Consider the following 23585-nt stretch of genomic DNA (forward strand, 5'->3'; position numbering starts at 1 on the left):
TACTGCCAGATGGGGAGAATCAAGGGTTCCCCCATCAAGCATGGGAAGGGGAGGGGAGAACGGAAGTTGCAGTGCTCTCTGCCCACCGCCCTCAGTGGCACCAGGGAGCACAGCGGGTTGGGGCTGTGACCCAGTTCCCACTTGCCTAGTTGACTGGAAACAGCTACTCACCACTGGGCCATTGGATTCTTTCCGAAGAACAGGGAAGAACGGCGGTTTGGGGTAGGTGGGGTCTGGTTGGGCAAGAAAGTCAGAAGCAAACACTGGTCCAGTATTTCCAGCACCAAAGAAGGGCCCCGTCGAGAGGCATGGGCCGACCACCCCAAATGTGGGGAGAAGAAACAGGAAATTAGAAAAAGACACAACCACTAAAAAAGCTGAAGCACTCCTTAAAACCCCCTTAGATAAACAGATCATCTTCTCGTAGAATGAGGTAGAAACCTTGCCGCAGAGAGTAGGAAATATGGTGGGCAGGCCCTTGTGTCTGGATTGTCTGGCTAGTTTTCTCCTCACGTGGATATTCTGATGCTAACTCCCTTTTCAGGGTTCTCCTCAAGAGGTCTGACCTCTTCCCTCTAATCTTTAAAAGCCTCTTTCAGGGGCTTCTCCAGTGGCGCAGTGGTTAAGAATCCACCTGCCAATACAAGGGATACAGGTTCGAGCCCTGGTCTGGGAAGATCCCACATGCCGCAGAGCAGCTACAGCTACTGAGCCTGTGCTCTAGAGCCTGTGCGCCACAACTACTGCAGCCCGTGCTCCTCAGCAAGAAAAGCCACAGCAATGAGAAGCCCGCAGGCTGCAACGAAGAGTGGGCCCCACTCGCCGCAACTAGAGAAAGCCCACATGCAGCAATGAAAACCCAATTCAGCCAAAAATAAATAAATTAAATAAATAAATTTATTAAAAAAAAGAAGTCTCTTTCAGCTGTTATATGGTTCCCAAGTCCAGCAGAGTCTGGGCAATAATTACTAGGGCCCTTGGAGCTGAGACAGCATCTCTCAGCTAACTCAGCTCAGACCCAGAGCTGTGGGAAAGGCTGAATCCATGAAACCCCCAAGTCATGTTTTCCTTAGAATTCTACAGGGTGTCCATAAAGTCTGGAAACATAGATAATGTTATTTTATTTTATTTTTATGGATTAGAAATGTCCTTGGCAACAAAATGTGTCCACTCAACCAAGTGAACAGTATGTTTGAAGTCCTATTATGTGCTAGGTACCACAGAGGACACAGATATGTGTAAGATATACTGCCCTGGAGTGGTTTACAGCGTACTCTGTAGAAATGATACACTCCGGTAAATACTACAAGGCAGAATATGTGTATGTCTCTTCGTACCTGTCACAAAATGTAGGGAATGTCCTTCTCAGGGCTCTTTTAACTTATCAGTGGCAGAAACCAAACTTCAACTTAAGCAAAAAGAGAATTATTTTTTTTAAAGGGAAATATTTATTTTAAAACATGTATTGAAAGGAAACAGGAAACTATTTATTGCTTCATGCAACTGGTAAGTCCAAAGGCAGATCTGGCCTCAGATACAGATGTATACAAAGGCTTGTAATGGTACCAGGACTCTGCCTGAGAGTGAAGCCAACATGTAGAGCAGAGCCTGGAGCTGGGTGGCACAACTCTGTCCAGGTGCCAAGAAAGATGGCTTCTGGGAGTACTTAACCCACAGACCGCCCGTCTGTCCAACCTCCCAGAAGACCCTGATTACTCCTGGGTGTCTCTCATCATCAAATCTAGACCAATCACTCTGGCTTGCAGATGGAATACTTGCCTTGGTCATGTGGGGTCAGGTGTCTACCATGTGAAAGGCGCGTGGAAGAAGTGAAATCCCCAAATAAAGGGGTGCTGGGCCAGCCAGTCACAACTAGCTCCTACTGTAGAACAGATCTGAAGGGATGGTTTTTAGTCAATAGATAGATAATATGGGCAAGATGGGGTGAAGAATAAGATGGTTTCTACCAAAGAAAGGCAGGGCACAGGAAGATGGAATTTGGGCAATGGTGAGTTATGGGGCTTGACTGTATCTTGGGGTCCAGGGAGAGGAGAAGCATCACATGACTGGAAGGGCATGGCAGGGTTTTAGAAAGCGTTGGATGCCAATTAAAGAGTTTGGCCTTTTTAAAAAAATTGAATGAAAGATTCTTTAAATTCTATAGTGCTTTACAATTTTCAAAACTTTCACACACATGATTTCATATAATTCCATAGTATCCTTTCTTCCCCTCCCCCTATGTTTCCCCTCCCCCTTCCTTCTCCCCACTGGTAACCACTAGTTTGTTCTCTATATCCGTGAATCTGCTTCTTTTTTGTTGTAGTCACTATTTTGTTGTACTTTTTAAGATGCCACATATAAGTGATATCATACAGTATTTGTCTTTGTCTGACTTATTTCACTTAACATGAGACCCTCCAAGTCTATCCATATTACTGCAAGTGGGAAATTGTTATTTTTTATGGCTCAGTAGTATTCCATTGTGTGTGAGTTTGTGTGTGTGTATGTATATATATATATATATATATATATATATATATACACACATATATAGATCACATCTTTATCCATTCATCTGTTAATGGACACTTTTGGTCTTTCAGGCGGCACATGTGTAATAATTAAAATGATTTAACAGTGGATTAAAGTCAGGAAAATAAATCTGGTTTCAGAGTGCTGGGTGGGTTGAGATGGAAGAAATGAAGAATCAGAGGAGGAGGAGGCTATTCCAATAATCCAGGTGAAGGTCAAGGGGAGAGGGTCTCAGCTGGGTGGTCACCATGGAATTGGAAAGAAAGAATACTGTGCAGCCAAACTGAGTTTGTCCAACTGAACGTGGAAAATGAGTGAGGGCAGGGAGTCAGAATGATGCTGAATGTTAAGCCTGGGTGACTAGTTGTGAGCAGCATGGCCGTTCTGGGTAGAACTAGTGTCATCTCTCATGGGTGTGTCCAGTCAAAGCAGTTTCCTCTAAAAGATATAGAGAACACTGATTATTTCTAAGGACTGATTTTCTAATGCTTTTGCCTTAGTCAGGTTCACTCTGGACCGAGAACCATTGTCCCTGAGCAGGAGTGGTATTAACCCAGATAACAAACCTTGTGGGTGTCTTCTCTTTCAAACGACTTTCTGTATTGACCTGTATGTCTGTCTGGAGCAGATTCAAGGTCAAGGAGTTGTTTCTAACACTCTTCTAATATTGTAAAATCAATAAGCTGAGTTTGGTCCTTGCTAAGAAGATTCCATTTCACACCTGAAAAAAGGACTCATATGAGAGTGTTGGTAGCTGAGTTTAAGGCACAGTCAAAGGCGGCTGCTGATGTTTCTGCCAGGCCACAACTAGAATAAAACAGGAATTGGATATGAGCGGCCAACCTTCAACTGACTTGGACATTGGGATATCCAATTTGTGTCCTCCGTGGGCCCGGGGACCCCAAAACAGAGAACCCAGCAAGGACTGCTCACTCCTTACTCCTTACTCGTGCAGGTTCACAGCGTTCTGTTTTGGTTTTTCTAACATGGCTTGTAGCCTTCTACAGCTCAGTGGCCACGGTTTCTGTTGAACCATGAGAAAATGTATGCATCTAGGCTAGGGAGGTGCTCTCATGTGTCTCCAGGGGAGTGTGGCTGGGTTAGCTTCAACTGAGAATGTGCTGACACACAGGGAGAAAGTCAGGAGAAGGCATGGTGTGTGGTTAAGGGGCCAGAGGGACTGGCTTGGGAACTGGAAGTGCTGACATTAGCTTGCTCTGCACCACCAATGCCAAGAGATGCAGTTTGATAAAAGGGTGCCAGCCGTGGTAGGGCGTGGGCTCTGGGAGAGGGAGTAGATTGTTGTTGTGGTCTGGAGGGGCTGCATCAGAGAGGAACAGAGGCAAGCACAAACCAGCGAGAAGACAGAATTGTCCACTAAGGGATGGGCATTAGCAGGGAGGTGCTAGAACGAGACAGAGATGAACTCTCAGCTCTAAACAGCCTCCTATGTAGGGGCAAGAACACGGACATTAGGAAGAGTGGTTTGGAAGGGTGTGTACACCCCACTCCCTAACTGAAAGGATGTGCTGGACTCATCTCCGCTGCTACTTTTCCTATACATAAGGGGGGAAACAAGCCCAAAGAGAGACTGGTGGGATGTGGAGGAAAATGTGAAAATTTGCTTTGCATTACTTTCTTCAAGACTATAACACCTCCTTCAGACTGGACTACTCTTCCTGCTCCAACTTCTTTGACTAAGAACATCTTTCCAGAATACCTATTGCACATGTCACCATGGCCATGGGAACTTTCTTGATCAGTCTCTCTCTGCTGAGCTCTTCTTTTTGGTGCTTCTCTTACTCTGCTTTGATTTAAGTGTATCTGTGTATTTGTGTCAACCTCCATTGCCTAGTAAATGTGACTGAATCAATGTGACCAAACAAAGGCCTCCTATTCCTGTGTTTAGTTACTGTTCTAGTTGTTATCATGATTAGAATTTATTAAATGCATTTATTAAGTGCTAAGTGCATTTATTGTTCACAAAACTATTAAAAGATAGTTACTATTATTTTCTAATTTTTAGATAACATATGTGTGTGTATATATATACATATATGTATATGTATACATATACATATATATGCCTAACAGATTACATATTAATAGATACACACACACATATATATGTTGCTTTTGTTCTTGCTATCAAATTGAAAGAAAAAAATTGTATTGGGGTTGGGGGGACATTGAGTGCATCTTCCTCGTTCCTGATATTTCCTTCTGAGTGAAGGGTTCTCCACTAGAGTAACACTCTTGGCATCTCTTCATCTGCTCACTCCTTCCCTGGAGGAGAAGTGGCCTAATCTGGTGAATTTGGAAGGGAAAGTGTAGCCTGGTCCCTTCTTTGTCCTGTTTCTCTTGAGTGAGCCCACATGTGGGAAACACATGTCTGTCTTGCCCCTCTAGGTCTCAAGTTTTACAGGGACAGAATCTGTCCTGCAGGGGACCCTGACTCAGCACAGCAAGGTCAGTAACAAGTGGGTAATTCCCCACAATTCTGGGATTCAGAATGAGAAAACCCGCTTGTCCCCAGACTAAGCTCCATTCACTGGCTTTAACCATAACAAAAGTAATATTTTGCTCGCCATCTGCTTTCTTCTTCCTTCTTCTTCCTCTGTTGCCTCGGAATTCTAGTGGGAAAGGGGCGCTATTTATGGAGTGCCCTTATGCCCGGGCATCGCGCCTTGTAAGATCTTCATCACTCCTTATACTCGATGACTCAGGTGTGGGCAGCGTGCGTGAGTGGTATGGCCCCCCTCCCTCGAGTGTTCAGAACATATCTCTTGCCTCCTGAGTTTGGTTTTCCCCTTTGTGGGTATGAAAGTGGACACCACCATCCTACCCCTCGCCCTCCATCATGAGCAGTGAATAGGAGAGAAGAGGCAAAGTGAGTTGGAGTGAAGATTCTAAAACAATCTACGCTTGGTTTTGTCCACATCTTGATGACTCACTAAAAGAGGGGTGTTGGATCCTGCATGTTGGGGACAGGGTGCAGGTGGGGAAACCTAAGAAGTTGCCGTGAAGGCTGAATACTAAAGATGATCTTTACAAGTTTCTGAAACGGCCTCTATCACTCTTAAGAGCAAGCAAGACGAAGTCATGCTGAAAGGGCCTTAAAGAAGCCAGGCAAGCGGGTTAGTATTCATTTTGCTGAGAACTGTTCTAGGTTCTTTACGTAGACACCATTATTTTACTTAACAAGCGAGAGAGTACAAGCAGCTTGTCCCAGTCCGCACAGTGAGTAGGAAGGAAAGTCTGGATTTGAAACTACCCCTGCCTGACTCCAAAGCCCCTGTTCTTTCTCCCACCCTAGAGGACAGGTGAGGTTGAAGCGGTGGTTAGAAGTCAAGGGGCAGCCATAGGGTAAGCAGGAGACAAGTTACAATGGGGCCTCAGGAGTGGGAGGGAGACCACGATGTCTGGGCTTCATAGAGACAGGGATGGAAAGAGATGACTTTACCTGACCCCACCTCCTCGACCCCTTTAGAATTCCTTCCCCATCTGCCTTAAATATGCCAAAATGTTGCCCCTGGCAAATGAGAGCACAGTCTAGCAGGTGTGTGTGCCACACCGTGGTTGTTCCAGAGAGTTGGATTGGGGCATGACAACAGAGCGGGGCCATTTTCTTTCTTCAAGAGCTGCCTTCTGGCTCTGGGGTCTTCCACCTCCCTCCACATTTCCCTGCATCCCCCTGCAAGCTCGGGACCCCTCCTTAGAGGAGCCAGGATAAAAGTGGGGATGGAGGCGTGTGCACAAGAATGCCTGTGTCTTGTGTTTTGTTGAGTCGAGCAGGAGCATCGGGGGAGACTAGGTGGGCAAGGTGGCCCCGGGCAGGCTGGTGAGGAACTGGAGAGGAGAAGGGTCTTTCGTACATTTGCATCCTGCTGGCACAGAATGACCACTTGGTTGAGCATGAGGTGTCTCGGGGGAGCTTTGGTGGAGGCAGCAGAGGGTTGCTCTTCAAAACTGACTTGCTGGAATTATAACCTCCCTGCTCTCTCCACCCCACACTGAGGCCTGTGCCTCCCAAAGAGGCTCCCCCTCCTCCCCATCGGCTTCCTTTCCTGGCCAAGGAGGGAGAGGAGACCTGGTCACCGGGGGCAGCTGTGAACTCATGGAAAGAGCACTGGACTCAGAGGGAACTTGGGATCAAGTCCTGCTAGAGATTCCATTTGAGTTTGTTGTTCTTCGAAGGCAGATGCACACATAAGCAAACAGTGGACAGAAAGTGAGAAAGCCCTTGGCCCTCAGGGTCAGTTTTCCCATCTCTTCAGTGAGGATTACAACCACACCAGGCTACGAGCATGAGTGAGAGGTACGTCCGGCAAAAGCCAGCACCCTGCTCGGCACATCCTGAGCCCTAAATGAATGCTGAACAGGGCAGCACAGCACGGGGCTGGAGAGCTGCAGCCACACAGACTGGACTGGAATCTGCTGGTCCTGTCTTTATTTTAAATTTGATATTTTGTTCATCAAGGGATTTTTGCATTAATATGGATTTTAAAAAATGTGGCATTAAAATATTATTTATCTTGGGCTTCCCTGGTGGCGCAGTGGTTGAGAGTCCGCCTGCCGAGGCAGGGGACGCCGGTTCGTGCCCCGGTCCGGGAGGATCCCACATGCCACGGAGCGGCTGGGCCCGTGAGCCATGGCCGCTGAGCCTGCGCGTCTGGAGCCTGTGCTCCGCAATGGGAGAGGCCACAACAGTGAGAGGCCCGCGTACCGGACACACACACACACACACATATATATATATATATATATATATATATATATATATAATCTTGATTACTGAGTTTGTGTATGATCCCTTAAACTTTGTGCCTGAGGCTCCTGACTGACCTTGTTTTTTATAATCAAGTCTCTGAATTCTCCGCGTCTCAGTCTCCTCATTTGTAAAATGGGAATAATAATAGTACCTACCAGATAGACCTGTGCTGAGGGGGAAATGTGTTGATACAGATGCCTCATCTTCATCTTCAACAGCTCCTTGAACCTAATAAGCACTCAGTGAACATTAGCCATCATTCTGGGTGTTGCTGATGGTGTCGTTACAATTGCTAATCATTCTACCAGCCTGAAGAGAGAGACCCTTCCAGGCGAGGAGGTCTCCGTGGAGGGGGGAGGGCGAGGAGCTGCATTCTGGGGAGGACACACATATGGATCAGATTAGGGAACCTGGGATTCTCAGGGTCCTGAACCAGGCAGAGGTGCTGGGAGCTTCTCCAGAGACCAGGCCGGGGGGCTGAAGCTGCAGGGGAGGGGCAGCCTCACCAAACCCCCGCAGAAAACGCTTGTGGTGCAACTGCCCCCTGGAGATGGCACAAGTTGCCTCCACAGCTTTTCCTTTCGGGACTTGTTTAACATTTCAAACAAAAATAAAATAAATAACTGCTGTGTTCATGGAAACCTAAGACCGAAATGAAGGCGACTGAGGAGAAAGTGAAGTGGAAGCAGGCCAGGAGGGGGTTTGGAGGATTCCCCTTTCCTAGGAGTTAGCAGTTTTGTGCTTCAGTTTGTCAGCACTTCTTACTGCACGCGTGCACTTTCTCCCCTAGCAACCCCTCCACCGACATGCACAAACACACGTGCGGACACGTGGGCGTGGCATGCATGCCCATGCGTGAGCATGTGTACACACACAGGCACCCACACCCAACACACGTCCCAGTGGGAGGCACACACTTCAGACACCATCTCACACACAGCTCTCTCTTCCTGGAAATGCTTCCACTCTCTTTCTCCCATATCTTCTTGGCTTTTAAAAAACAGAAACAAAAACAAAGAACTCCATTAACTAGTTCTGGCCAGATGGTACACATGACTTTTTCACTTCAGTACAGTGAAGTTTTGGCCTTGATCTTCACTTGAAATAGACCAAGCCAGACTTGTTTTCACGTTGGTAAGACATTCCCAAGTCATGGATGCCAGGGGGCGGGAGAGATGGAGGCGGCAGCAGGTCCCTGCAAAGGAAGACTTTTGCATAATGCTTTGCCTGCGATTTGCTAATCATTACCTTAAATATATGCAGACCTTCTTTTTTTTTTTTGTTATCCAGACTCCAGCTTGGGAGAAAGGCTTTGCCAGAAGCAAGGATACTGTACAAGAAAGTGGAAGAAAGAGGTGAAAATTTAAGGGTTTCCTAGAAGCCCATGCAAAATTTCCAGGCCTTTCTCAGAAAGCACAGGTCCAAAAGCCTAGCCCTCCGATCCTAAGGAACTTGGAGCATTCCCAGGAATCCAAGTGTCCAGAAACTTGGGACACCTCAGCCTCTTTACCTCACTGGTAAAGGGACCTTCATGCCATTGACAACACAGATCCCCAAAGCCCTAGATTTCCTCCTGGTTCCGGGTCGGCATCGCACTTCAGCAGGGCTCGCCGTCCACCGACAACCATCACCCCCTGTGTGTAAAGTCCAGTCTGCAGAGGCAGAGAGGGCTCTTCATGTCTTAAGCCCAGGGCCTAACATTAGTGACCATCGGGAAACGCAGAAGATACACATGGCAGTTTTGAAGAACTGAGACCTTGCCCCACAGAAGAGCCTGGGCCGCTGTCTAAAGTGCTCTGTGCACCTGCAGGCATCAGACTCCTCATTCATTTTAGCTTAGCTGGGTGACCAGTGACTTTGGGAAAGGACTTCTCGTGAGTCTCAATTTCTCCATCTATAAATTGAGAACGCCACCTCACAGGATTGTAAAGCTTACATTTAAACAGGATATTATTTTTTAAATTAATTTATTTTATTTTTGGCTGCGTTGGGTCTTCGTTGACGTGCGCGGATTTTCTCTCGTTGCGGCGAGCGAGGGCTACTCTTCGTTGGAGTGCACGGGCTTCTCATTGTGGTGGCTTCTCTTGTTGCGGAGCACGGGCTCTAGGCGCGCAGTAGTTGTGGCACGCGGGCTCAGTAGTTGTGACACGTGGGCTCAGTAGTTGTGGTGCACAGGCTTTGTTGCTCCACTGCATGTGGGATATTCCCGGACCAGGGCTCGAACCCACGTCCCCTGCATTGGCAGGTGGATTCTTAACCACTGCACCAGCAGGGAAGCCCATAAACAGGATATTTTTAGCAGAATGTACCAGGGGGCCAGCAAGGTACTCAAGGTGCTTTTATTTACATTTATTTCTTTTCCTTTCCATGCCTTCTCCCTCTTTGAATAACTGCTGCAAAGGCTTTCAAGAGAGGAGGCAGTAGATCAAGACCTTTAATGATTTCTGAACAGTGTTCTATGATGAATACATTGGTATTTTTATGTACCCTACAAAGTGAAAAAGTTGTGTTGGTCATTGTAAAAAGTGTGTCCTTCCAGATCCCCAGGGACTTAGATCAACTTCCCTGTTCCCAACTCTATATTCCTTCCATCCCTCAAACCACCAGGCAGAGGAGAGAAGATATTTCTCATTAAACCCAGGGCCATAACTTTGTCGTGGGTGCATCTTTTTCCTGGTTTGAGTCATCTGTCTGCAATTAACTAACCACATGAATAGACAGTCTGATGACCTCAAGGGCAGGAGATGACCTTGCTCCTTCACCCTCACATCCCTCGAGAAGGATCTGCTCTGCACACAGCACAGGAAATACTGGACATGGTGCTTCTCTTCAACTCACTCTCAGAGATGAACGGCAGCCTTAGATTAGAGAAGCAGCAAAATGCCTACAGCACAAGGCTGACTCGGAAACTGGGCTGCTCAGAGAGCATTTCAAGGAGAACCTGGCATGTACTGTCAAGTCTGAAAAGTGAGTAACGTGTTGATATGGGTATGGATAGATATGCTTGAGGAAGCACCGGGCAGAGCAAACAGCTGGTTGCAGCGATGAGGGAACATGCTTGCCTGAATCCTCAAGTCCCTTCAGCAAGTCTTAGGAGGTAAGGCCGGAGGGTTGTTTAGCTGGTGATTTCCTTCAGCCCCTCTAGTCTGGCTCTCCACTCTTCTCTACCCTGCTCTGTGCCCTCGATGCTGCCTCTGGGCTGCACCGATGTGCTCCCTTGCCTGCTGGCTCCTGATCGGGGCTGAGGGAGGAGGAGGGGCCCGGGGTTATCTTCCCTAGGTTCCCCTCTTGCCAGGCTGCTGGGACACAAACGCTCTCTTACGGCCGGGACACTCATAGCTGCTCCTGTCCCTGTGCACCCAGGAGTGGCAATGACTCTGATGTTGGATGTCATCAGAGAGAGCAAGAGGCTTCACCATCCCTTGCTGATTTCCTTTAACCCTGTTCTACCTTGTGGATAATCTCTTCCTTAAATTCTGTACTGTGTTTGCAGCCCACACACCCTTTCTTCCTAGCAGATGGTGGTTGATACAGAGACTTTAGGGCCACATGCTCGGCACATGACCAATCCTATGGAGAACTCAAAACTCCTAGGGCTGACTTGCAAAAGAGACCTTTGGAGCCATCACCCCCGGGGAAATAATCTAGGTCAGAGAGACTACTATGGAGAGGGTGCAAGAGGGCAAATGCAGGAGCTGGCAAAGGAGACAGAGGTGCTCCTCCAGCTGCAAGCAGGCCAGCCCAGTGGTGGTGGGGGGGGCCCTCACATCCCAAGCCCCAGTGGAATTCTGTCCTCTAACGTGGCTGGTTTGACTCAGCACTGCTGGGAGCCACAGATCACTCCTCATTAGTATTTATGAGCTCATTATAAGCTTCCAAGAAAAACATCAACAAAGGGTGCTAAGTTCCTCTAGAATGGCTTTTTAATTATTTTTGGTGTTTTGGAAAAAAAATTACTCTTGCTTCACATAAAGCCCTAATTTATAGAATTCAGACATAGTGAGGCAGAGCCCCATTTTGCTACTTCAACTCCCTTTGAAATAGTTTTGGGAATGAGCAAAAAGTCACAGTGGGAGAAAAACTACAGCCCACGGCCACGTCTTTTCTGGCCTGGCCCCAGTGCTGGCTTCTCGAAGCAGCCCCACCATACAGATTCACAGGCAGGGCTGGGGTACCAGAGGCTGCAGTACCTAGTGGAGTGAGCCCAAGACACAGCATCTCAAGGTACAGATTAAAATCTCAGCTTTCATGTTCACTAGCTTTGGGCTTTGGGGTTCCTTCCTCAATCTCTCTGAGTTTGGGTTCCCTTTTCTATAAAATGGGATGAGGGGTGTATCTAACTCACTGTTTTCTTGTGATGGGTATATAAATGGTAGCTGAACCAGAATAGAAAGTAGGAGAAATGGAGGCCAGAGAAAGAAAAGGTTTCCGTATTGAATCAAATCTTCTTTCACCATAGTAGGCTATCTCCTTGTGGGAGGGATGCTGAGAATCCTCTGTGTATTTTTAATCTATAGCAATATACACCACATTGAATATGGATCCTAGGGCAATTGCACTAGAAAAGCCTAGTTATTTTATGCAAAAATGAGTTCCTAGCACACAACCTCTCTCGCCTTGCCAGACCACCTGCCATGTGTAGAATGAAGACAGGTGGTATTCTTACCACTCATTGGCATTTCAACCTGCCCTTCTTCTTCCTAGAATCCCAGTGTTCTCCAGCTGTCTGAGTCTTCCCAATAAAATCAATTAAACAAACATGTATGGACCAAGTCTGTGCCAAAATCTTCATGTGGTACTCCCATCATTTTCCAAAGGGTCTTTTTTCTTTTTTTTCCCCCAATGGCTCTTAGAGTAGATGTTATTGCCCTCTTTTTAGAGATCAAGAAACTTAATATATGTCAGGTAATGAGTGACCCAGCCTCTAATCCCCAAGTGAGATCAGTACCAGGTTTTTCTCACTATATCACCAGAGTTTCCATAACTGATCATAAGACACAGATAGTTTCTTCAGTCTGATCCATTGAACTCATACCTTACTCCTCCCCCTACAAGTGAAAAAAAAATTAGATGAAGTAGACTGCATGGTCTTTACATTACAAAAAACCAAAAACCCATTTCCACTCTTCTAGCTAGAGCCTGGGTAAAAGTTAGACCATATAATAATAAATAACTCACCTTTATGCAGTGTTTACTATGTACCAGGCCTTTGCTTCAAGCACATTTTATGTGGATTATCTCATTTAATCCTCAGTCTATCTCTATGAAATACATGGTATTATTACCCCCATTTTAAAGATGAGGAAACTGAGGCACAGAAAGGTTAAGGAATTTACCAATTCCTACTGCTAGCAAGGTGTCTAGCATCTGAGTCCTGGCATTTGCCCTGAAGCTGTGTTCTCAACCACTCCACCATCTGCAGTAAGGTGGAGCTTATTTCATGGGGGCTCACTCAACTAGTAGAATGTGCTTTTGTTAAGAGTCCTGTGAACCCCATGGTCTGTTTGTGAGATAATTATCCATCAGTTCACCCAAATCACAGCAATAATAGTTATAGCTCCCATTTACTACATGCCTATTCAGTAGCACACACCTAGACAAGAAAACATTCATCTTCATGAAAATCCTGTGGGAAGTGTCTTATTAGCCCCATTTTCCAGATTCTTTGTCCAAAGTCATATGGTAAGGAAATGGTGAAGCAGGAATTCCAACCCAAATTTGTTTTTTCTGAAAATCTGTAGAGTGGAGTTGAATCCTAAAGAATATACTTTTTCTGTATTCTTTATTTTCCAAAGTGATTGGTTATTAAAAGCAAACCAACAATAACTTTGAGGTAAAATAAACTCATTTGAATTAACTGATAAATAATGGGGACTGCCCTTTCATACATTTAAGTTATGAAACACCCCAATATTCAGTCAGTCAGTAGTTTTCTTTCAGTGACCTCTCCCTTCCAAATATTCTTTTCTATCTGCTTGTCTACCTTAGATACAAAAGGACTTAGACCTTTCCTGCATGTCTCTTGGAATGGTGCCTTTTCTCTGGACCAGATCCCAGGAGGCCCTGGTGAGTGCCTTTGGATAATGTGGATACAGGGACATAACTATGGAAGGAAGCCCATGTAGTCCCTAAAGGTAAGACCCACAGACCAGGGTTCTTTGCAGAAGTAAGTCATCCTTTTCCAAAGTTATGCATTTTTTTCCCTCAAAGCAATAACTCCAGGCACAGTCCTCAAAACAAATAGTTCTGTTACAGTAGAGGCATATACAGCCAATTTTCCTATCTGTTTGTCAAGCACATTTTAAAACTTTGGCCACCAATGAAGGGCCTTTCATGGAGCTCAGAACTCCAAGTCTCTGCTCCAGGCTTCTGGGATCATGCTCCTATGTGATGTCAATAACCTTAGGCTCCGCAGCTGACGCCCAAACATGGGTAGTTGGAAGAACTGAGCTTCAGTGGGCACTAGTTCATGGTTGGAAAACCCATTTTCCTCCCAACCCTTTTTTCAACAATATTTAGTGTTTCTCAGGAATCAGCTTAAACCTCCTGATATCAGGCATCCAATCAATCATTCCATAAGAGTCACAGCGCCCCCCTAGCCTTCAAGATCCCAAATGTCCCAGATCAGGAAAGTCCAAAAGTGTCTGAGTTCTTTGGAAACCTGGTTCAGTATGGATGTCCAGGTCTCTCTTAGGCTTGATGTAGACCTGGAAAGAAATGAGTGAACCGTAATGAAGGTAGAGAGAGAGTGACAGCTCCTGGGAAGGGGTGGGAAGGAAGCCAAAAACCTTATGAAAACTTGCTTACATCATTATGGTGTTCCACTTGCTTTATTTATTTATTCAACATTTTTCCCCCACCATGACCGTGTTGGAATAAAAACTATTTAGGCACTAAAATAAAATTTGAACCCAGTTCAGATTTCTAATCTCATGTCTTTCATGCAACATCAGGCAGCCTCTTCATCATTCTCTACCTTATTTTTTCCTATCCCTTTTCTCCTTCCTTCCTCTCTCTCTCCATCTTTATTTCTCTTTACTTTTCTAGTTTCTCTTCCCTATATTTTCTCCGCAATAAGTAAATAATACAGAATGGCCATGCTTACTAAAGTTGCCAATGCCAATTATTAGCTACTAAAGATGTTCCTAGGATGGTGGGAAGGTTAGGTAGGAAAGATCTCGATGACACTGGTTTCCTTCAAAGGAACATATTCACGGTAGGCATGCTATGGACACATTGCCTGTCCAGTACAACTAGCCTTGATTGTACCTGGTCCTTGGAGGATACATGGGCATGTTTCCTGGCAACATCTCTCCTCCTTCTCATCTAGTGCTTGCTCCAAGTTGGGTTGAAATTTGGGCTTTGTAACATAAGTATCTCCCTCTGAGCAATAGAATGAGGGCCGGGTTCTTGCCTGAGAGTTATGGGAATTGGAATTTAATTTGAGAACATGAATTTTCAGGAGTATTGGGAAGACTCCAGAATTCCTGAAAGCACTATTCTTGGAAGACTTGTATGTGCCTTCTCTACTCCACCTTGTCTTCCTCCAACCCCACTGACTTTTGAGTTGATATCAAGCTTGGGTGGAGAGCTTGCTTGCAACTTTGTCAGATTCCAATTGAGCCTCTCTTTGAACTTCTGACAATGAACAAATAGGCGGGTGACCAGCCCAATCCAGCCTGAGCCAGCCAAACCTAAGCAGATGTTTGCTGCTGTGAAAGAACCTTGAGGAAAGTGTCGGAAATGTTAAATGAGTCCTCTTTATCCTTCTCTGTCCCCCCTCTCTGCCAGTGTTTATTACTAAATTGAGTTTCAAGGACAGTTTCTATCTGGCCCAATGTCCTATGCTTAATAACAGCCTGGGCTGGCACTGGGCTGTTATTATCCTATCCTTAAAGTGTAGAACACCAGGGAGTCTTTCCTTAACTTCTAGTTGCTTTTTTTTTTTTAGCCCCAGCATTTAGAAGGATTCACTTGCAGAGACCTCTTCATTTCTTTTAGCTCTAAAGTTCAGTGATTCTGAAATAATGAAAGATGACTGAAGTGAACGTATTAGTTTCTCTGAATCTCTACCTTAAGAATCTTAGTTGCAGCTCTTGAAATCCTTATTCAGCTTAGTATTGGACTGAATCTCCTGTGAAGCCATGTCATGCCTAGGGCTTTATTTTGTTATCTATATCTCAGTAGAAAAGTACGAGAAATCCCCCCGGCCCACCCACTTTATCCCCTGCAGTGTGTGCCTGTTCTAATCAAGTTGTCGGTAGTGGCATCAACTCTTTTCTAAGCAACTTGGGTTCACGAGAGAATGATTCCCCTTCAATGCTGATCTAAACAAACGTCATCAACTCTCATCCCAGGGAGTATTAAAAACAGAAGAATTCCTTTGTGACTCTGAGTGGCTTTGTGACTTTCTTGGGGCAAGTGTTGGTCTCAGGCTTGTGTCTCCTAGTCATCCAAAGTGTGGTTGGGCCATGTCCCTCCACAACCGTGGTTGTGAGCTCAGAAGATTCACTCAACTTTCCTCATGAAGCAATAATCAAGCCCAGTTGTATGGTTCACAAAGGGCCCCCATAGTTGGCATTGTATCTGATCCTCAAAACAACCCTGTGAGCTCAGAAAGACAAAGGGACTTGTCTGATATCACACAACCAGGAATTGATTGCTTGGCATGTGATGCCAACTTCTGTACCACATGACCCTCCTGTTGATACTAGAGTGAATAAAACAGAACTAGGCAAGTATGTCTTCTCAAAGTCATCTGTTAAAAGAATGGACAGGACCTCTTGGGTTATCTGCTGGTTTGGGTTATCATGTATTGTGCCTCTTTTTACTTTGCGGGTAACTGAACGCTGAGTGCACCATCAGTCTTGATAAGCAGAAGAAGGTTACATAGGGTGGGGGAAGAGCAGGATTCTGAAGTTGGAGTGAGTCGCTGATCCTCTCATTGCTCTTGCCGTTCTACCTTGAGCAAAAGTGTATTTTATGGATACTCCATTTTTAATTAAAACTAATAGCTAACCTTTATTAGGTGCTGACTATGGGCTGGGAGCTGCACTAATGTTTTATATTATACCCGTATAAAAAGCCTCAGAAGCCACAGGGTATTTGCACTTGCTCTTCCCTCTGCCTGGAACACATTCTCCATATATACTTTGTGGCTCTCTCCCCTTCACTCCTTGTCCACAGCTCTTTGAATATTACACGGTCAAAGAGCTCTTTCCTGACCACTCAATAAATGGCTCAAGCCCTTCTGCTATCACTCTTTCTCCCTCTTACCTGGCCTTATTTTTCTTTATAGCCCTCACCATCGTTATATTCTATGTTTGTTAATCTGTGGATGGTCTTTCTCCTCCCACCAGAATATGAACTCCTTGACAGCAAGGATGTCTTCCCCCCCACACACACTGTATTTCCAGCACCTAGAACAGTGCCTGGCACATCTAATTTTACAGAGGAGAAACCTGGGGTTCTGAAGGAGTAAACCATTTGCCTCAGGTGATAAAACAAGCAAGCGGTGGGACAGATCCATGAACCAAGGCAGTTTGACTCAGGAGCCCCAGCCTCAGATCCTGCTTCAGTGTTGTCTCTCAGCCTCTTTAAGTACATCCCAAGGTGCTTGGGCTGCATGGTCTGTGTCCATCATCTGTCCATTCAGAGCCTCCCAGACTAAGGAAAAAGGACCCCGCTCTCTCAGCCATCCTCCTAATGCTGACCTTGCTCTCCTCCTCCCGTCCCCCAGAGAAAGGAAATTCTGTGTCATCCTAAATGCCCCCCTCTGTCGAGATCATCCACGTCATCTCCCTTCCTACCACACTGTTTACGCACAAGGACCTGTGTTGATGCATATCACAGCCCCCTTAGTCATCGTTTAGCCATTACACTTTGCTGGGGTAATTTTCCATTCCTCTGTTTATATTGTACTTTTGCTTCTCTCCTCCTCCTCCACTTTTTTAAAAAAAATAAATTTATTTATTTATTTTTGGCTGTGTTGGGTATTCGTTGCTGCGTGCGGGCTTTAGTTGCGGCGAGCGGGGGCTACTCTTCGTTGCGGTGAGCGGGCTTCTCATTGCAGTGGCTTCTCTTGTTGCGGAGCGCAGGCTCTAGGCGCACGGGCTTTAGTAGTTGTGGCACACGGGCTCAGTAGTTGTGGCGCACGGGCTCTAGAGCACAAGTTCTGTAGTTGTGGTGCACGGGCTTAGTTGCTCGGTGGCATGTGGGATCTTCCCGGACCAGGGCTCGAACCTGTGTCCCCTGCATGGCAGGTGGATTCTTAACCACTGCGCCACCAAGGAAGCCCCCTCCTCCATTTTTAAGGGCAGAGAAAGACAAGTTCAGTAACACAAGCAATAATAGTTATAATTAAGATGGAAATATTTTGCCAAAAGGAGGATTTAGTTGTGATTTGTTGAAGTCCATCCTGAGTGGATTATTTAAGAGTGAATTCAGGGCTCTTTTCTGAGCCTTTCTGAACAAAGCAGTCTTCTGCCACTTCTGTCTCCAAGGGCTTTGTGGCAGCCTTGGGGAGTGGGGAGTGAGCTTGGCAGGGGAGCACATGTTTAGCGAGGCCTGGCTTCTAAAAAGCTTAAAAGGAGTCTTCAGGGGACATCCAGGAAGATCTTGCAATATCTCTTCTCTGACACAGTATCCTCTCCTGGGGTTGGTCATTGCTCTCAGGAGAGAACGGGACTAAGTACCCTGTGCCTCCATGTACTTCTAGCTCAGCTTCGTTTGAATGATCCCTGACATGGGTCTGGAGTAATTTTCCATCCATGCTCTGTCTGGAACTCATGGCATTTCCCACATCCTAGGATTGGACACACAAACTAGACAGGGTGACAGCCCTAGCGATTAAGGGAAAGGTGCCCTGGATGACAGCCTGATAGAGCTGAATTTGGGTATGAACTTGAGCTTTACTTCCAAGGCATTTTTCCTTGCAATCCCAATCTCCAGCCCATCCAGATCCCACATCAAGCTTGTTCAATGACTGGGTGGGGTTGTTGGCAGTGGGGACACAGCAGAGGGAGAAGTCTTGCGGGGTGCGTGTGGAACCAAAACCTGAACTTCAGCCACATCTCTCATGCTTCTCAGCTCTGCTTTGTGCCACAAGGGACTGACCATTTTCAGGTTGCATTTCCCAGGCTCCCAAAATCAGGTGGCTTCCAGCTGGGTTCAGCCAGTAGAAGGCACTTGATATAGATGGGAGGGAGGGAAGAAGAGAGGAGTCATGTTATTTCTCCTTCAACTTCTTCACCGTAGGGGTCTCTCCAGTAGCAGCTGCCTGTCTTCCTGGACTCCAGATCCTACTAGACAGGTGTGCTGTGGTTCCAGCTTCTGTTTGGTGGCCCCAGCCCTTGGGTTCTGATAGTCCTATCTCCTCCTTTTTCCCTGCAGCCTACAGGCAGTAGCTGCATCTTGCTGTTGCTACCTTCTGATTTACCTCATTATCTCCTGTCTGACTTCTCAGCTCTTCCATCACCTGAGTAATTCCCAGTACTATAATCCCTCTGTTTTAGATACTCAAATGTGACTTTCATTATTTTTTGGTTGGACATTGACTGATACAGAGAGATTTGTCTTAATAAAGCTAGGTGAGCATTTTCTTTGCGTCAATTTTTGTTTCCCCTTATCAGTGGAAAACACAGCATAATAAATATGAGCTCATCACTATAAGGCTACACAGTTGTGAAAATGTGTATGCTTTTATTTTTTTCTCACACCAGAGTTTTATGAAGCAAAACACCAAAAGGTCTTTTCAAAGTAAAGGGCCTTTAGGAGTAAAGACGTTTAAGAAGAAAAAAGAAAAAGAAGTAAAGATGGCTAGGTCTCTTGTTTTCTCCTCTTTCTTTTGAAATCAGTATTTCTCACTCTGTGTCTTGAATATGATTCAAACTTTCTCTTCTATCTCCAGCCCTTGGTTTGGAAGGGGAGAGAGAGAGGGTGAGGGAGAGAGAAATCAGCCCAGCAGGCAGCAAACCTAGTATGCAAACATTATTTGTGAACACTGTGTGCTTGGGTGAGCTGGAATTATTCAGCTGAGAAGATATAAACCCTCCTCCACTTATTTGGGCTTTGGGATCTGACCTCATTTGGGAGCTGAAATTCAAGGGAGAGAAAGAAGAAAGGGGAAGGAGGGGGACAAAGGAGAGGGGAGTGGGAAATAGAGCACATTCTCCCTTGGTGAAGGGAAGTTATTCCTTTGTCAGGAAAGCAGTTCATTTTTGAAGGCCAAATGCCTTCTTCATACTCAGGTGTGAAGTTGGCTTAGGAAGTGAGTTTAGCTTGCCTGTGTGCTTTTACTAATGTGTTGGCTGCTCAGCAAATTCAGTACAGAAACATTGTAGTAAGCAGAAGAGAAATTTATATTTTAAAAAGTTGATTTAGGAGAAGGTCAGAGTACAGAATCAAGAATGAAAAAAGGATATTCTATGTTCTGGGCTTTAAAAAAGTGTGTGTGTGTGTGTGTGTGTGTGACACACACTAATTTAGACCAGCTGGGGTGATATCACAGGGACCCCATGAGCCAGAGCTGTCATTTTTCCATGGAGAGCACATCTCCCCTGGAAGTGTGTACTCAGGTGCAGTTGAAGTGTCTGAGGTCATGGCTGTGGCCCTGGCCAAGATCCTCCCAGGGTTCAACCTCTGCTTCCTCTAGAGAGCATTAGTCGAAAGCCATCCTTCAGAGGTCAGAGCCAAACCATGAGTCCAATGTGCATGAGGACAGCATGAATTAGCCTTGGAAACCAGTGGGCCTTGTTAATCCAGACACTGTCTTTCATCTTGGAGAAGCTGGATGTCCCTTTTCTCTCTTCCTTCTTCTCTGGTCTTTGAGAGCTTGAGTGGTAAATTTCTCTGAAGTAAGTAATGAGGAACTTCTTCAAAGAAGCAGAGATAAGACAAACATTTCCTTGAAATTCCTCAACCTCATTCTGCTTTTCCAAAGCTCTGGTGGGCCCTGGATTCATCCAGAATCCAGGGTATTGTGCTTCCTAAAAAGGCCAAGAAGATCCGCTTATGTTGGAAGTAAGGACAGGAAGAGAAAAGATAGTAAAAGAAGAGGGATTTCTTAAGGGGGTGCATTATAGGCTCCTACACCTGCAAGGGACTAGAAAGGTCATCTCAGTTGGCTCATTACATTTATTCAAACAGTATTTATCTTCTTGAGTTTACCAGGGGGCTGTATGCCCTTTAAGAGCTGTGCTTTGTTTCTTCTGTTTACTGCTGTATCCCAGGTTGAGCTTGGGAGATGGGAGGAGAGGTCTGGAGTCACCCCAAGATTCCAACAATACAATGAGCAAATGTAGAAAACTGCTTGCTATTTTCAAAAGGCTCACACATACTGTTGAAAAAGAATTGTGTTGTCTCTATTTAGGGAATGGTGGAAAAGTAAGGGAAAACTTACTGAACACCTACTATGGATAACTCTTGGACTTTCATCCAAGGGATTTTCACAGAGACAGAGAATCAGAGCTATCGTTTTCTGGGGCCACAGTGACCCCTGAAGACTTGAAGAACTCTGCAACTCAACAAGAATCAGAGAGAGGTCTTAAAGCATTGTTTATGAACTTTGTGCCTCCTTGTGAAAAGGAAGCTTAAATTAGTAAAGTGGGCTGGGTGGGGATCATGGCAAAATGAATAACACATGTCCAATCTAGAGGGGAGGAAAGGGCTTTCTTTGTACTAGACATTAGCTCCAGGAAGAGTGTACATCCAGTGAGGCCAGATCTTGAGATGTTTCAAGACAAGACAGAAAGTTGGTATTTATGTAAAATATCCTTATTTGATATGTTGGTGACCAAGTAAAACAATTAATACAGTTGACAAAATAAAACATGCTTGCAAGATAGGGTCCGTCTTGCCAATTTTTTTATCTCTACACTAATGAAATTCAAGCTGCCCCATAACAGTCTAATCTGTCATAGAAATTCTTTCCTGCCATTAAAAAACATTGTTTTCTGTGGAATTTAAGAGGATTTTCATGAGTTTGGGGGCAGAAAAACTAGTGACACAAAGTGATGCTGAGGGTCCTTTTTATTTCTTGTGGCTTATGGCTGTCATCCCAATTCCCTGAGAGCCCTAACTTCTGAATCCTGCATAGTATGTGTCACTGTGCTGGGCATAGAGAGGGCACACACTAAGTATATGTTAATGAAATAAATGTGGATTTCCTCTAAGTCGAACTAAATGGGGAACTGGCGGATTTAGGGTGGGTGAAAATGATCTAATTGTTAGTAGTCAAAGATTTCTGTCTTCTTTGTCTCCAGTTCTATGAAGCTTGCATTAGATATCTGTGGCTGGGTAACAAATTACTTCAAAACCTAGGTGCTTTAAAGAACGAACGTTTGTTATCTTATACTTTCTGTGGGTCAGGAATCCAGGTGCCTCTTAGCTGGGTACCTCTTCCTTAAGCTCTCTCATAGGCTACAAACCGGGTTTTGGCTGGGGCTGTGGTCTCATCTGAAACATAGACCCCAAACTCACTCACATAGTTGCTGCAGGACTCAAGTTCCTCATGGACCTTTGGACTGAGGGTTCTTTGTTTCCTGATGATCAGGGGTCTCCTTCAGTTCTTTGCAATGTGGGCGTCTCCATAAGGCAGCTCCTGAAAGGGGAATTAGTTTCCATTAGAACAAACAAGCAAGGGAGAAGGTAAAGAAGTACAAGACAGAAGCCAAAGTCTTTTCCTTAACCTAATCTCAGAAGTCATATCCCATCACTTTTTTCCATATTCTATTTATTGAAGGAGACTCACTAGATCCACCTCACACATGAAGGAAGGGAGTTCTGCAAGTCACAGGACTGTCATAGCAACAGAACCATGAGGATCGATATCTTGATCCTTTCTTCCTGCTTATTTCTTAGCCTTTCTTTCTAACCTAGAATTGCTATGGGGTCCTGGGAGTTTTCATACAACCTCTTTCCAAAAAATTCCAGGAATTGTAAGCAGTTTTTTCCTTTTCATTCAACTCAATTCCATATATATATATAAAAAGATCAGAGAGACAAATAAATTTTAGAATTTAAAATTTAGAATTTTGCGGGCTTCCCTGGTGGCGCAGTGGTTGAGAGTCCGCCTGTCGATGCAGGGGACACGGGTTCGTGCCCCGGTCCGGGAAGATCCCACATGCCGCGGAGTGGCTGGGCCCGTGAGCCATGGCCGCTGAGCCTGCGCGTCCAGAGCCTGTGCTAAAAAATTTAGAATTTTGTGTCTGGTGTCCAGATCAGATGATCTTGGTCCTATAGTGACTAAGCACCTGAGAAGTGGAAGACAATGTTGTTACAGTGTTTTCTCTGTTATATCTTAGGCATTGGCTAGTGCAATGGGCAAACCTAAGTAAAGCTGGGATCAGAACCCCAAGTAGAATCTTCATTGGAGAAACTCAATATATCTGAACAGAGAGTAAGGCCAGGAGTCTGTGTCATGAGATAAACATTTATGAATCTGATGTTATTCCAAAAGGCAAGAGAGTAGGAGCGCCATTGGCTGAAGTGGACACCAGTACTCATATCCAGGCAGTCTTTTCGGGCAGGAATGATACCTTGCTTACTGGAGGTTCAAGGGACAGTCCATCAGTAAGAATAGGCAGAAAGCTGGCTTTGGATGGCCTGGCAGGGACTGAATTAGAGGTCAGGGATAGGGCATCCCAGCTGCTAATGAGACTGGGCTTCAAGGAAGTTTCCCTGGGGAAACTGGGAAAGAAGCCTGGATCTCAATCACTGAAGATGAATACACAAGACAGAGAAGCAGCTTAGAGGAAAACTAGGGCTTATGACAGAGGTTTGGTCAAGAAATCGGTAAGAACCTGATTATTGGGGAAGAAGATAGCCACAGTCAATTTGGACCAGTAGCAAGACAACAGCATAGACAAAAAGTTGACCACTGCCAGAAACCAAGATTGGTCTCAGAGTTTGGCATGGGACTGAGACTACTGGTTGAGATCAGGCAGTCTCACTTGCCAGAGGGAGAGTAATGCAGGAACCCAGAGCCAGGAGAGACATTAAACCCTGGCGACCTTGTGACCAATTGCACTCAATGGCCTCTGATACCTCATGGGAAAATCAGACAAATGCTATTCTGAGAGGCAATTAGCTTTCATGATTTCCTTCCCCAGCCGAACATCAGCATGAAATTGGAGGCTTGGCTTCCAAGCTCCGATCTGCCTCTGTTCCCTTTCTCTCTTGTGAGGCAGGGTGAGAAAGAGGACACAACAGGACAGAGTGTGTGGGGGGGGTGATGGGGGAGTGGGTGTGATATACATGGTTGGTCTTCTCTACCTCTTCACAA

Source organism: Kogia breviceps, chromosome 2, assembly GCF_026419965.1.
Source record: "Kogia breviceps isolate mKogBre1 chromosome 2, mKogBre1 haplotype 1, whole genome shotgun sequence".
Taxonomy (NCBI): Eukaryota; Metazoa; Chordata; class Mammalia; order Artiodactyla; family Physeteridae; genus Kogia; species Kogia breviceps.